The sequence below is a fragment of the Rhopilema esculentum genome, chromosome 9, assembly GCF_057945365.1.
Source record: "Rhopilema esculentum isolate cy_ngs chromosome 9, ASM5794536v1, whole genome shotgun sequence".
Taxonomy (NCBI): Eukaryota; Metazoa; Cnidaria; class Scyphozoa; order Rhizostomeae; family Rhizostomatidae; genus Rhopilema; species Rhopilema esculentum.
In genome coordinates this window covers 10,980,029-10,996,346 of record NC_142823.1, presented here as the reverse complement: position 1 = coordinate 10,996,346, position 16,318 = coordinate 10,980,029, and the positions used below count along the sequence as shown (strand labels likewise).

Here is a 16,318-nt window from a genome sequence, read left to right as displayed (position 1 = left end):
AAAAAAGGTGCATCAGCTCTTGCATTTGATACTGACTTTCTGATACAAGTAATTGTTTTTTCTGATTTGCTGAAGGAAAGCTGAATTCCCTGCAACGTTGAACTGCCCCCTTCAACAATGGTAAGTACCATCTTCAAAATCTCTAGCAAGAAGAAGCTGTTAAATTTGGGAAGAGACTTCAAAAAGCCACCAGCTTTTACACCATTTGCGTTCTTCTCTTTCAAATTAACTTCTTCAAGCCATCTCAAAATATCAGTATAGTTACTGCTAATTGCTTGTATAGATACCAATCGCATTGTCCAACGAGTGGGGCAAAATGGTCTCAAAGACTTTGATTGGTGTTCTTCATGCTGGTCCTTGAAATGAGAAAACCAAGCCAACCTTTTAGGGGAATGTCGGATGAAATCTGTCAGTTCCTGAACCATCAAGCTGAATTTTCAGTTGCTTTTGAATGGGATTTCTTTGAAACTAGTGATGGGATTGGGTTATTGTTAAGAAGCGTGCTGCAATGGCTATTCTACAAAGAATAACAAATAAACTTATATTATCGGCATCAGAAATCTTTAAAATTTGCCAGAACGAAACAAAGGGGATCTAATATCAATATATTCCTCAAGAAGAGTTTGAGCTTGAGAAGAGACATCTTGCAGAGCGCTTCAATGATGCAAAGACGGTACCAGTAACATGTGGCTGCCAACAGTTTCTGTCATTGGATACAAACACAATAGCTGCCAAGCCAGTTTTTGAGGATTCAGAGAATGTTTTGCGGTGTAGCTTTTCTGGAAATAAGTGCCACCATTAAAAGGAAACATTAGCAAGTTTTTAGTGGGTCTCCATGATGAAAAGCCTTTGTATGAGACATTATTCTGGAGATGGAAGATGTGAAGGCTAAGTTTGTGAACCAACAATTCAGGCTGGGTCCCTGATTCAATTGCGCCTGCTTAGGTGAAACCACCAAAACTATTAACAATGACAGGTAGACACTACTGCCTGCAGAGAGAAGACAGAATGAGAATTGAAAAACTGGCTAGCAATTATTATTCAGTTTGTTCCTGTTAGTTATAGAATGGTGTACACCATTCTGAAACGATCATCTGCATCTGATTCGATGCATCTGATTAAAAGTAAAATCTGCTTCTAAACAACATTGAAGTAAGAGAAATAGAGTTGCATTAGATTGTAACTGAAAAGCGTGCTGCCATGGAATATTCAGTTTATTAAGATCAAATTGTCTTTATGGGTTTTGTAAAGAAGAGTGAAAATGTCAAACGTTTATATTTGGTGAATAGGAAGCTTTTCAAAAACTTTTATTACATTCAAAAATATATTGCAAGAACATTTATTGTATTGTATCCAAAGACATGTATTGTTGTATCAAAGAGTTCTGTAAAAACGACTCTGTTTTCCTATAGACTGTTTCGAGATTCTATCCTAGAATGCATTGCACGCTCATGGCGGCCATGTTGGTGGTACACTGGAGGTAGGAAGTAAACACATCGCTGTGATCGATTCTTCTGTACTTTAAACTTGTGTTTAGAATAGCTGACCATCTGAAGTGATGATGGACGGGTATGCATTCTTTGTATAATAGACCAGAGGTGAGAGGGGGAGCATTATCACCTGAGCTGGCAATTAACCAGACTAACTTTTTCTGACTCAACTTTTTGTGTAAATTACGAATCCGGATGTTGCTTTGGCGTTTAGGGGGGCGTTTTCTAGATATAGGGGGTCAAAGCCCAAAAACACGTGATTTGACCTAATTTGACTGTTTTCTGCTATCACAATTTAAAAATTGGTAATTTTTTTATTATCTGGTGATCTAGTAATCTTACGAGAAGGAAAAGACAGTGATAATAGTTTCAAATTACGTATGTTCTTGAAATATAAGAAGTTTTGAAAACTTATTGTTCAACATCGTTCAAAGAAAAGGGATCCGTTGATATAGAAAAAGCTCTTACTAATCCTCTTGCCCTTGCAACAACTGAAGATACAGATGCCAAACAGCCAAGAGTATGCTACTACATACTGCATTAAAATCAATCATAGTACCAAAAAACCCGCTGCCAAAAATTAATCTGGAAAAATAATCGGTGAAATTTTGGTGAGAACTTGAAAAATCTTTGGAGTAAAGAATTGAAAAACTTTCTGTAAGTTATTTTTATCTTCAACATAGAATTATCTGGAGCACAGTCATAAAAGTTACAAAAATCGAATACTTTGATGCATACCAAGAGACAGTTAAACTATCAATGTAAGGAAAATTTCAAAATATCACTGGAACATAATTTCAAAAGATAAAGAGATAGCATTAAAAAGACATGAAATCTAATAACCCACACACACATTGGGACACATGGATAACACCCCTCCCCCAAGAGTTCTGAATATGTTCTCAGCAGATTCAACATTTTTGGTGCTTACTCAGCAAACTTGGTGGTGGCGTTAGTTAAAAAAATCAATAATAGTCGATAGTATATTTGATTGTTTTCATTTTCATTTCGAGTTGTTCCTCTTCGCTCCTCAGCGCGTTAATATTTCAACCGTTAATTTGCAAACTGAAACCACTGGGAGCTAAACTCCACATTACAATTTTTCAGCGTTGGTTGCGCGAATGATGAGAATGACTGCCAGAAAATCGATTAAAACAGTCAAATAGCGTTCCACCCGCGGATATTTATTTTAAGAATAAGACTGTATTGTAAAGTAGTAAAAATGTCTTTAATGAGTGAATTTTCCAGCAAACTGGAAGCATCAAAGTTTGAAAATTTCCCCCACCTTTTGCGGCAACCATGGTGCCGTCTCAGGTACTAACTTTCGTGTCATGGTTCCTATTCTGTTTAATGATTAAATGACTTTTTATTTCTCAGAAAAGTTTACAGCGTTGTGAATATAGAAAAATCACGGAAAAAGAACTTTCTTAACATATGTCTTTTGTCTTTTTAGGGATATTTTGCTTTAAAGGCGAGTTCCCCACAAAAGAATATTAATCACGCTCTAAGTAGCTGTTCTTTCTTGTCTGTTATATTCATGTCCTGTCATAATCTTAATGATTGTGCGTCTTTTTGCAATTGGGATCCCATGCTTTCTCTCCAATTGCATCGCCCCCCTATCGGAAGGTCAAGCCCCTCCGTCAGAGAATTTCTAGGGCCACAATAAGTAGTCTCAACTCAACGATCGAGTAATATACTTTGGAAGAAAATTTTTTTGTGTTAAGATTGAGAATAAAGAGGTAACTCAGGTGGGAAAGTCAAACACAAACCATGGGAAAGCAGGTACCAAAATCTGCTACCTACTTCACCATACCCTACTGATGAATAATGGACAGGAGATGTTGCTATTCTTGTTATCCTTTTAGCCAACGAGGCTAAAAACTTACATTTCTTTATGTAGTACGGAAGAGGAAAATACAGGAGACTACTGGGTCTAAATGCTTTTGCGCTATCTTAATTGCGGAAGCAAGTGCTCCTTGGCCTGCATGCATTTTCAGGAAATTTCTACATCTCATCCTTCTTGCGAAAGGAAAGCCTGCATTTTGGAAGCGCTTTTTGGAGGCGATGAAGAATTCCAAAAAATGTTCTCAGAGCTTGGCAAGAGAAATTGTTACTCGTGGTAATTTGTTACTAGGCTTATAAAGGTTTGTTTGCACACTGTATGGAGAGAAACGATTGCTGTCAGTAAATGGAGCAAGATATGCTATATTCTGGTGGACCTTTCAAAAGGAAAACAAAGTAACTGGTCGGTCACTGCTGCCCCCATGTAGAAGCAGCCTCGAAAAACACTTAAAGTTGCAAACTTTGTAGCAAGATTATAGAGACAAGCTTTTCTAAGCATAATCAACAAAGAAGAACCAGCCAATCACGGCTGGTTAGAAGATCTGTTAATTGATTGGTTCACAGAGCCCTACTATACTATCCTGAGGACATTGCGGAGCTATTGTTTGCAAGCGAAGGAAAATAAAGCGAATCAGAAGGAGAAGGCGAATTTAAACTAAACGCTTTAAGAATACAGTAATAGTGAAATTTCCCTTCCCTGTAATTGCCTGCCCCCCCCCCCCCCCCCATCAATGCCAGAAAAGGCTAAATTTGACAGACCATTGATCAAGAAACCAATTTTTAATAACATTAAACATTTCCTAAAGTGCAATAATTAAATACAGTCAAATTAGGTCACATCGCGTGTTTTTGGGCTTTGACCCCCTATATCTTGAAAACGCCCCCCTAAACGCCAAAGCAACATCCGGATTCGTAATCTACGCAAAAAGTTGAGTCAGAAAAAGTTAGTCTGGTTAATTGCCAGCTCAGGTGATAATTCTCCCCCTTTCACCTCTGGTCTATAATATTTCAAGGTACTTAGAGAAGACCGCAATAGTTGGTAATATGGATTCATATTCTGATTGTAGCAGCGAATGGACCAAAGAACTAGACGCGTTACCTGATGTCTCCTACATTGACGTCGTCAATTATTTGGTCCAAGCCCAATATTTTCGATGGAAGAAATGAAAAATTATAAAAGCCTTGAATGTTATGATTTCTTCATGAGCGGATGGGTATGTGACATTAAAACGATGGTAAAACTGGTGGAGGGTAGTACTGGAGAGCAAAAAGTCTTCGTTGTTCGTGAAAAAGGTAAAGACCAACCTAATGTTAAGTCATTAACGTTAAGTTAAATTTCAATACCACGGTGCCATTCAAATTGGGTTCGGAAATCATAAACTATGTTAAAGTTTCTTTTAACTGTGTGTTGTAATTTCTGCTCTTAATTTTATAACTTTAAAGCTTTAAAACTTCCTGGTTTTTTGTTATTGTAATTGACTTTGATTTTGAGCCTGGCCTCACTAACTTGAAAGATTTCTTTCAGTTTTTGATGAGGCAATTTTGCTATTTTATTTTGATCAATACACACTTTTTACTTTTAAGGTGAACCATTCTCAAAGACTCAGCGAGGCTCCACTTAAATGCTGGATAATGGTTTTGGGCAACAGTAAAATTTACTCTGCTCACTGTAACTGTACGGCAGGAATTGGAGAAAGTTGCTCTCATGTTGCTTCTCTTCTCTTTTTCATTGAAGTACACAAATACGGGAAACAACAACAGTGACCGGAAAGCCAGCATACTGGAAACTACCTGCATCAAAGAAAGCTGTGGAATATAAGCCAATTTCCGATATTGACTTCCATTCTTCAAAGAAAAAGAAAAAAGACTCTGATGATATATCGTATCGAGCAATACAAAGAAAAGCTTCTATGTGAAATCAAAGGCAAACTCCATTGAGCCCCCTAGCACCAGAGATATCAAAAACTTTTTAGGTGCATTTGCTGCCTGCAAAGCAAAGCCTGAATTTTTGTCAGTACATCCTGATTATTTTGAAGGGTTTATCCCAAAATGCCTCAGCAAGGACTACCCTAGGTTGATGTCAGATTGTTTGATGATCATCCAACCTATCATGGGAGTGCATCCAACCTATCTTATGATAAGCTTTTAAAGCAGTCTGCAACTGTACTGAAAAATCTCTTGCCTAGTGAAAACCAAATTAACAAGGCTGAAAAAGACACACGGGGCAAGCAAAGTCTAACTTGTGGTTTCAGTTGCACGCTGGTTGTATAACAGCATCAATAGCAAAAGAGGTTGTGAATGCTTCACTAGAAAAGCCACCTATGTCATTATTAAAAAAGATTTGTCACCCAGAGGAATGCAAATTCAGCACCTCTGCAACAAGGTGGGGCACTGACCATGAAGAAGAACAGGTTATGGAAGCTTATAAGTCCATTATGTTGTCACAGACAGAAGGCATTGATATAAAAAAATGTGGTCTCTTTTTGAGTATCAGTTACCCATTTCTTGGAGCTACACCAGATGCCCTAGTAGAGTCAACAGTACATGGCCTTGGTTGTGTTGAAATAAAGTTTCCATTTACATTCCGGGACATTGTTCTAAATGACTGCATTACAAAACCGCTATTACTAAACTTCTGGAGTCATTTGATGGCAAACTTCAACTACGAAGAAGCCATGCCTATTATTATCAGGTTCAAATGCAAATGGGCCTGACAAAAAGAAAATATTGTGACTTTGTGGTATGGACAACCAAAGACATACTTATTGAAAGAATCAGATATGATGAACATTGCTTCTCAAATATTGTAGCCAAATGTGAACTATTTTTTACGAACATTGTATTGCCAGAGTTGATTGGAAATTACTTTAGCAGATCAGTTGAGAAAAGGAGAACTACCATTCTCAGTTCAGATCATTATTACATGTAATTAATGTGAATAATCTAGCTTTGTAGACCACAAGTATATTAGAGGAAACTTTATATTTTTCCACACGTGACCCTTACCAAAAGTAGCACCTTTTCTCTTCTAATGAATGAAATATTTTGAAATACTGCCCCAAGCCAATTTACCAATGAATAGGGCTACATACAATTGATGCACTTTTAACTTATTTGCATTTTCATATGATCTTAGTTCTCTAACCAAATGTAGATTTTTAATATAGAATCAAATCAGTTCTTTCCATAATGTCACATCTTTGTTAAGCATTTGGTTCTTATGAAATCCCTTTAATATTTAACTCTAGTTCCAATATATTGCGTGATGAACCTTGCCCAATATATGAAGCTTGAAACTCAGAGTTGCGACTTAGAACCATCCTATTATATTTTTCAAGCTTGGACATCTCTGTCTATATAGTATTGACACACCAGCAAACCAGTAATTATCATGCTTTACAATTTATTTTCTAATCAAATGGTACTACAGAAGGACAAAGATTTATCAAGGAACAAAAGGACAAAGATTTATCAAGGAACAAACAACTGTAACAACTTTATCTAAACGGGGTTTTACTTCTTTTGATCCTGTTATCAAATAGTCTATGGGAAGTGTGCTACTAAAAAACTGATATTTCTGTCTGGCATTGCCAATCACTCTTTTCACATGGATCAGTACATTTACAATCTTTCTTATTGTTTGTACTTCATAGGAGCTCAACTGCTTTTTGCCCTTTGTAAATACTGAAATCACAGTGTTGGCACCTTTAACAGCTGTAATTTCTTTAATGTTGAAGCCATGATCTGCAATGTTGCCCCTCGCTTCTGACAAAAACTTTGATTCTATCACTGCTAGCTATATTCCCACAAGTATTCCCAGCGGCCAAAGCATGAGATCCTTTTGTGCTTCTAGCTCAGATAAAATGATTAAGACAAAGTATCTGTACCATTTCAACTTGCAAATAATTTTGTGGTAAGAGAGTAAACAGTTAAATAACATGACCTGTTAATAGGCCTAAATGAACTGCTATCTCATTGGGTTCATCAGCGTCCACTACAGCATCTAAAATTGGGCTCCCTTAAATGGCATACATAATAAACTTTGGTAAACATACTTGTTTTGTTGCCTCTCTTTCAGGAAACTTAAAACCTCGCCGTCAGTTCTCTTTTGATGCGCCCTTACAGAACATCACTGTTCTAGAATTAGATTGTGAAGTTAATTGAATTTAAAATGTCTCAATGGGCAACAAAGTTTCTAACTGAAACGGCTTTACAGTGTCTAATATTCAAAGAGTTCTTCTGTGTCGTCTCCATCTGAAATACTTTGATCATCTTCTCCGACATCTGGGGTACGTTTTGATATTCATCTGTTTCAACAATGAGATGATGATTTGAGATTTAAGGTTACGGTAAACGTTTGCTGGATGAAAACATCATTTTTTCGATTTTTTCACATTCAAGTAGCCGAACTTTCAAGGCACACAATGACACCAAATTTGAAACAAACAGAAATTTTGAAAGTGGAAAAAATCCCATGTAAACGAAGGTTTCCATAATTTCTTTATCAAAACTTTTAGTTGAGGCCTGAAAATCTCTTGACCTTTTAAGCCGATTATCGTTGCTTTGCGGTTGTAGTCGCATGTCTCATTTACAATATCGCATGGCACATCCATATACCCAATGTACGGCCGTGTTTATTTAAACAGGCTTATTGATCTTAAATCTTCAAGTGACTTGACCCGGATTACACTGTGGTTTACGAGTGTATCTTGCAAGTGCGATCAGTAAAATCCCGTTTTCTCCGGACTCGAAATTCCTTTACATGCAGGTACGAAAAAGCTATTATGTACCCAAGGAACCAATCGAATGGCTCGAAAATTTGCACACGGCCAGGACAGACGTTGGGCAAACAAAGTGTGTCTCAAAATTTTTTTATTTTCTCTGGTCCGTCTTTTATACCCAAATACAGCTGCGGGAGGGTGGAACAATTATTTGCCAATTTTTGACAGGGTATAGTTTCAAGAAGAGCAGGAATTAAAAAAATCTGAGACACACTTTGGTAGCTTAGGACCTGCACTTCCTGCTGGTCTAAGTCAGATTTTGTTAACTTAAACGCAAGGGTACATAATAGCTTTTGAAGGTGGTACACTTTTTGACCAGTAAATTCGCATGGAAAATAACATTTAACATTATTTGCCAATACTTTTTATCTGGCTAGATACGCCATAATCTTGTGCATCGAATGATATATAGTTTATCCAGATTCCTTGAGCCGTTTGGCCTTTAGGAAGAGAAAACCAATTTTCGTGTTCAAAACGTTTACCGTAACCTTAAGAGCGGCTTCTTTTTCCTTAGAACTTTCCTTTATTGCTTGAAAATCCGAGGTAAGACAGTCAGGAAAGTATTGCAGTTGCTTGAATAGGGAAAGCGTGCTGGTAACGAATAGAGTTAAAGATGACAGCTCCTGATACAGCAAAGTGCGTGCTCCTACATCAAACATACTTCGGTTGTCAAACCTTTCGATCACATTTTTTATCTTTTGTCACTCCGTAAAAAGAACATTGATCGTGTTTTTGGCCTCCTTTTGCAGAAGATCGATTTCTTCAAGTGACCTTCTGCAAGTTAGAAAAAGATTCACTGCTTTCAGCTTTAGGCATGCGGGGATTGTGGCATCTGTGTGGACTGAATCTAATGCGTTGTAGATTTCGTTATCTACACAAAACACGCTGTTTTTGTTGATGGTTTCAACATCCATGTCTGGGATAACTTTCTTTAGGTATTTTACTTATCCATTGAAAGGATAGAACAGCTTTCCATTGCATTCACCTTCTGGTTGATTGTCTTTGACAATGATTTTGCCAGCTTCTGGCCATCTAGTAGAAAATTGTAAGACAGATTTGAAAATACTTACCAAGATTCATTTCCCATATTTCTACTATTATTAAAATTAAAAAAATAAATTTCAACTTCTCTGTATTCAAATGACAACGGAAAGAAAATAACAATGGCCAACGCACTATATTTATGGTTCAGCATAGTCTGTACACCTTTGACTGAATAATCATATCCACTTGAATTCTCTTTGGCTAAAATATTACCGAAAAAATGATAATCAAAAGGGTATGCCTATGCCAGTTTAAATAGACTATATGTCTTTTAAATTGGCTGAAGTGATAATGCTAACGAACTTAGTTGATAATATACACTCTTGTAAGAAATATTTGAGACCCTAATGCAGTTTTCAAATGGATGCATCTACAAATCCTTTGTTTCTGGGTCACAATAAGGAACTTAAAATTTATCTTTAAGATACAATTGAAATCATTGGCCAGAATAACAGTAATCCGTTAGAAAAGCTTGAAAACTTTCATAGGCCATATCTCGCCTAACTGTGCAAATACATAACTGACTCTGCTCATTTAGTAGCATTTGATGATGTTCTTTCAGACAATGTGGTCGAAATTAAAAAACTCTAAAAATTGATTTTGATGACATCACTATATTATCTTCTAAATCATCCAATATAAAGAATTCTTACTCGTGAAGAAAGAAAATTCCTTTAAGATGCCTCTGTTTTGGAAAAAGAACTCTTCATCTCCTTCAATAGCAGACATGACAACTTTGCTGTCATAAGGCCATAAAAAAAGGGCAACTCCACTACCACCAAGCTGATAGAGGTTTTGAAGCTAGAAAAGAAAAAAAGTATAGCTTGCAGACAAAATTTTGGTAAGATTTGAGAAAAAATTGCCATTGTTAAGTTTTTTGCTGACTATTAAGGCTTCTAAAAATAAGGTTTTGACTTAAGTTAATGCATGCGTTAGTAATGGATTCCAACAAACAATCTCATAAAAAACAATATCAAGAAATTTTCAGGTCACATAATCATTTCTTGAAGAGCAGGTTCATTGGTTCAATTTGATCGATATATTGACATTCATTATTATAATACCTCAAGATCGATTCTTTGTAATGTGGCATCAATAAACTTTTTCTTTTGACAATCACTTAAATCTTCTAATGTTGGTCTTTCTTGTTCCTTTGCTGTTTCAATCCATTTATCTTTCTCAGTTTTACATAAATCCTGCCATCTGTTACTGGTAATAGAATTTTTTGCAAGTTTGGAAGACCTCTTAACTCTACAAAAATGGAAAGAAACCACATATTAAGCACATAAAGTTATTAAGTTGGTGGAGTTTAAAATCTGAAAAGTGTCTCTTTAAGTTCAAAATGCATGCTGCATGACACTAATAAGCTGTCCCTTCAATTGCTAAACAATATAGAAAAGTGACTTTGTTTTATCCTTCATCTAAAGATATGATAACACAAAGCCTTCATCTTTTAGCTCATAGTTGTACTCTTTGCCACAAGGGTCCAGCGTTAAAGCGCCATAATGGGCCTGAGTAAATGTGGAGTCGAGATGTTGTACTAGACATGAGACATAAACACGCCACAAGGAGAGCGGCAATGATGTAATGGAACGTGGCTACTCTAGTAATTCATTACTAATGTTTTTTTATGATTCTAAAATTGAATTATTCATCGAATAAATTTTTCATTCATCAAATAAATGTATCTAAAAAGCTGTTTTGATAAATTCTTTTCAATCTAACGACATTTAGACAAACAATTAGGTTTTGCTTTGTTGCTGCCTACTCTCTGTACCAGTCTATCAGTTTGAGAAATATGTGCGGAACTATGGGTACCATTTGAAGAAACATGCAGAAATATAGGCACCATTTTGGGAAAATATTGCAAAATCATCAAGGAGATTGAGCATTAACAAAATGAATGTCCAGTTAGAAATAGAAGTATGAAATATGTGTAATATTGAGATTTTTGAGGAAAGGATGTGCAAAGTTTGTTTGATGCATTTTATATGCTTTAAAATTCATTCTTGCTTTGCAGAATTATTGGCATAGTTTTCATCATGTTTGCGGAATTATGGGTCACATTTTTTCAGACATTTGAAAAATAATGGGTCCAAGTTTTTCACCAAAATGACACGTCCCCGTCCAAAATTAGGCCTTTTTACCCCTGATTACCCCATGATCAAAATTCAGCTTTTCCTCCATATTTCAATGGAATTTAATGCTGTAGTGAAAACTCGCGACCAAATATTCCAAACGACAAAAGTTGTTCAGCAGAAATTAATTGAATGGTGAAGATTTCAAATCTGAAGTCAACTTTTGAGAAAGGTTGGTAGATAGCGAGATTAAAAAAATTGATAATATCAACCCCAAACTGAGAACTGCCAATATAATATCACTCGTTGCAAGTTAATTCATTACCATAAGGCAGGTCATAAGGAAATGAATACTGTATCTGTTCATTTGCCATTTTGAGAGAAACTGGAAATGGGACTCAAAAAGAGAGCAGAATATATGTATTGTGAGGCGGAAGGACATTATTGAAAAATTGCAGTATTAAGGAAGGATTTTTTACAAAATTTGTTATGAAAGTGAAGGTAGTTGATAAATTGGTGAAAAAAGCGCGAGAAAGCAGTTAAAGTCTAAATGAAAGCAGTTAAGATTATCAAAGATGTCATTTAGCTGTTTCCGTGTGCTTGAAACATTTTGTTGTTTACTTTTAGGCAATTGAACAATGTTTATTTGTAGCTTCAACGTTTTCCACGTGCACAGTAGATTTGATGTTGTAGAAATTGTTATTTCATGCTACAATTTCTGACAATACCCAGGCACCTCCAATTGCAACCTTGGTCAGCGTAGCTTCATTATGGCCTTTAATGGCTGTATGGATTATAAGTATTTGCAATAGATAGAAAATGTATTTAAAAATTTGAATTTCATAAATAAACATTAAACATTTTCTTTAGAACTCGTTCAACATATTTTTCTAAATAAAGGGATGCCAAATTTGAGTCTAAACATATCACGAATGCAATCAATCGAACGAAGTTCATATCGGAGTAGAAAATTACTGACACAAGAAAAACCTAAGACATATGCAGAACCTTAATTGATGCAAAAAGTGATCAAACTCAGAACCCTTTTGGAAAAAATTTCAAAGAGCAGAAAGTTCAAGCACTTCTCAAAGCATGGATTGAAATAGCGTTGAAACATTGAAATTGAAGTAGCATTGAAATAGTGCTTTCCTCACAATACGTCACATTTTCCCGCAAGGTGTGATGGGATTGATTTTGGGACATACAAATTAGGCTCACTGTTTGTGAGCGTACATGACAACTAGCCTACAGGTCTATGTCGTTGCCTCAAGATTAAAATTTGTGATGGAGGTAACAATTTGAGTGAGAAGAATGTGCCTGGAGATTCGTTAGCAAAAGATTCAGCTGTTCCATTCTCGAGTTGAAACGTTGGCTTGAGTGTCACGGAGAAAAGAAATCTGGCAGAAAGCAAGAGATGATCGATAGAGTTGGAAGGTGTGTTGCCATTGGTAAAACCGTTGACCCAAAATTTGATGCTGGTAAATGGTACCAGTTGAAAAAAATGCGCTGTAGAGGAGAGACATCGTCTTCTGAACAACTAGACAAAATACCAAGTGGCGGTTGGAAAAAATTTCCCTCCTATGACATCCCAATAATGTTCAACTATGGTCATGTATACCATCACTTGGTTGAATCAATCTCGGATTTCACTATTGTCAAAAGTGAAGAAGATGCCCAAGATTTAGACAGTGGCTATACATCAACTGCAAGACCACTTAGAAAAGGGCTGTGCCCCTTAAACAGTGGGTTTGTGAGAGACATTGAAGACAATCTTCTTATTATTTTCTTATATGACAGTTATTATTTTCGTGTTCATGTTGACCATTCAATGAAGTGGAAGGAAGCTGCACAGGCTGAAATTTCAATCAGGATCAATCTTTACTCTTTTGTTGACTTACTCTACGTCCATTTAAAGAAATATTCACACCAGGTATATTTTGATGGTACTTACTGAAAAGCACATTTTAACTCTGTGGTAAACAAGTGGAAAGCAAAGATAGAAGACTACAGGAATTTATCTAGTGTATGGTAGGTCAAACTTCAATGACCACAGCTTTTCTTACGAAAAGGATACAGCAAAAAAGAGTAAGAGCCCAGCGCAAAGATTCCAGACCAGCGTTTGTCTATTTCATGAATGCCCAACTTTTCTGTGATTTCTTTCCATGCATTTTTTTGTAGTGAAACTTTGTAATCTGCAGACTTTTTATCATAAATTACAGGGTTTTTATCATTGTCAACTTCAACTTGGTCTGCCATCTTGAATCTAACTCACAATGAATAGGTATGTGTGCGACAATCAATTATTTTTATGTTTTTGTCCCTCGCAGCATAGTATTTTTTGTGACGCAGAATGGCCGCACACAACTAAACACATCAACTGAAAATCGCTCGTTTACTGGTTAATTGAGACAAAGCGAATTGGGTTTTACACCAATCACAGCCCACTTTATTGCTTAAAGCTGCTTCTGTGTTGGAAAAAACAATAGCCCTTGTCATCTTTCATCAGCAACATAGATAGACACAGATATGAAATTAATGAAGAGACATATAAAATTAAAAGTAATAAGCCTTTTCATGGTTTTTGGAGCCATTATGGATTAGGTGAACTTTTTTCCAAAATGGCCGCACAGAGAAAAACACCAAAGCTTCCTAGACTGTAAACAAGTCTTCGAGTATATAAATTATCCTTGTTTATTGATATTTATCAGCAATAGACATTGTTTGTTTAGTAAACGTACTTACTTGATCGATCTATTGTGTCTTTCATCTTTGTCTTCTTTGATTTCGACAACCACCATTGTAGGCCAAGCGTAAAACCACTCTCCGAATATTTGAAAATTTATCCAAATGGCAACCCCTATCAAGGCCATTCTTAGCTTTTTCAAACCCTCTTGAGTTGACCTCATTTGTGTTAAAAGATGATAGCCATATGCCTCTCTGTCGCGAAGTTGCATGTGATCAAAGTTGTGTCACAGGAACAGATCCGTCACCATAAGATAGATTCACCTTTTGTTGTCTATGTGCGTCAGAAATGGGTGTAACATGCGGGGATTCTGCGAAAAAGTTCTTTTGAATGGGGGGAAGACCTAAAGAATGTGATTAATTTAAAAATGAGGACCTTAAAAGCTTTCCCCAGCCATTTTTTCATCAATTTTTTTCGAACTCATTTCAAAGTAATATTGAAGATTTCGTTCACTGTTCTTTGGAATACACTTATTCTGGCATCATAATCAACGTTTACATTATGCCAAATCAAAGTTGCTGTCTTGGGCCTTGTGATAACAAATCATGGCGTCCAAAGGAACTTGTTGTTAGAGGACATGTCAAGAAACTCACTTTTCACTCCTTTCCAAAGGATGAAGCTTTGAGAAAGTTATGGGACAATCAAATAAAAAAGGGTTTGACAAATTACAACGAAAGAAAGTGGAACCACGTTTGCTCAAACCATTTCAAGTTAGGAAAGCCAATGGGAATTTGTAACTACCCGACTCTGTATTTGACAAAAAGTGATGCAGAACTGAAAACCACTCCCATAAAGAGAAATCCGAAAAAAGGCTTTCCGAGGACAATACTATACCTGATCAAGCAAACCTGCGTCATAGCCCAAGAAAAATTAGTTTTCCTTGTGATGCTTCACCAAGAAAACCGATGATGAAAACAACCAGCTAATTTTTTTTAAGCCTTGGACCTGAATATTGTATTGTGCAGTTAGCAAGTGATTTGAAAGTTCATTTTTACACTGTGTTTGAGGATGCAGCTATCTTTAAAATGGTATTTGGTCATTTGTTCCCTGTAGCTAGCCGTATTTAGTATTGGAAAGGCGACAAGGAGACCCTGAGCGTAGAATTCGAAGGTGAAGCACAGAAGGCAGGGCTGACAACGTGGCGACGAGGTCCTGCGAGGAAGTTACTGTTGGAGCAAGAATTATTGCTGGTGTGAAAGAAGTTGAAATCTGACCTACTCATCCAGGACCTCGCTTACAGATTTGGTGTTTCGGTTGGCCTTGTGACTTCTATTCTTACACATGGATACGATTTATGTCTTTGGAATTCAGAGGTTTGATCAATTGGGCAGACAGAAGCGCAGTCATGAGATATCGACCTGATTGTTTTCGGAAATATTTTCCAAAATACAGAGTAATTATCGACTGCACTGAAGTGTTCATCGAAACAGCATTAAGTCTAGAGCTTGCTGCTATTTGTTGGAGCCATACAAGCACCACTACACCATTAAGTTTTTGGTTGGTATAACGCCAAATAAGCTTTTTGTCAGATTGCTATGGTGGAAGGGCAACAGACATTTACATAACAGAAGATTGTGGTCTGGCAAGAAACCTTTTACCTAACGATCAGGTTATGGCAGATAGAGGCTTCAAAATATGAGAACACCTTGCGTATTATCAAACAACATTGACGATCCCCCCCTCAACCCATGGCAGTTTTCAAATGGAAAAATCCGACGTTGCAACTACTTCTAAAGTGGCGATAAGAAGAATAAAAGAATACCGAATTTTAAAGATGCAGTTACCTATTCTATTACTACCATTATGTGACGATATTGTAACAATTTGTGCAGCATTTACAAACTTAAAGGCGTCTCTTTTAGAACAGTAAATTAAAGAATAAAGTATGATGTACTTCCTTTATTGTATAGATTGATTCTCACTAAAATCTTGAAACAACATGCTTTGTTTAAAGCAAAAAAAAGTATTCATGTACTGTTTACTATATTGTTGCTGGCTGATGCGAATCTGTCGAGGGGCGTGGCAGTTTCTTATGGGGTGTCACTCGATTTTAAATTTTCAAATGAGCTTTGTAGTTTGCTGGGGACTTTATTAAAAATTTTTACACCCTGGAATGCAAACGTTTTCCGTCCTGCTTCAGATTTTACTCTTGGGAGCAATAGACTGCGCTAGATTTCGTTTTGTTTGTCATTTTGCTCATTCTTTTCTTTCGAACTGCAAGCAAATTTTTCTTCCCCAACGTGCACAACTTCAGGGGCTTCAATTGATTCCTTGGATATCGACGATGAGGGTTTCTCAGTTTGTTGGGAAAACATTCCAACCAATGATTTCTGTCCTGGG

The 16,318-nt window shown here is 36.5% G+C and overlaps 1 pseudogene across 1 annotated transcript; it reads left to right on the top strand.

The window, feature by feature from the left end:
- Nucleotides 1-4,082: 4,082 nt before the first annotated feature.
- LOC148959637 (uncharacterized) lies at nt 4,083-13,985 on the top strand (annotated as a pseudogene). The gene is made up of 2 exons (XR_016144086.1): nt 4,083-7,675; nt 8,608-13,985. The product of XR_016144086.1 is annotated as an uncharacterized LOC148959637 (transcript).
- Nucleotides 13,986-16,318: the final 2,333 nt, after the last annotated feature.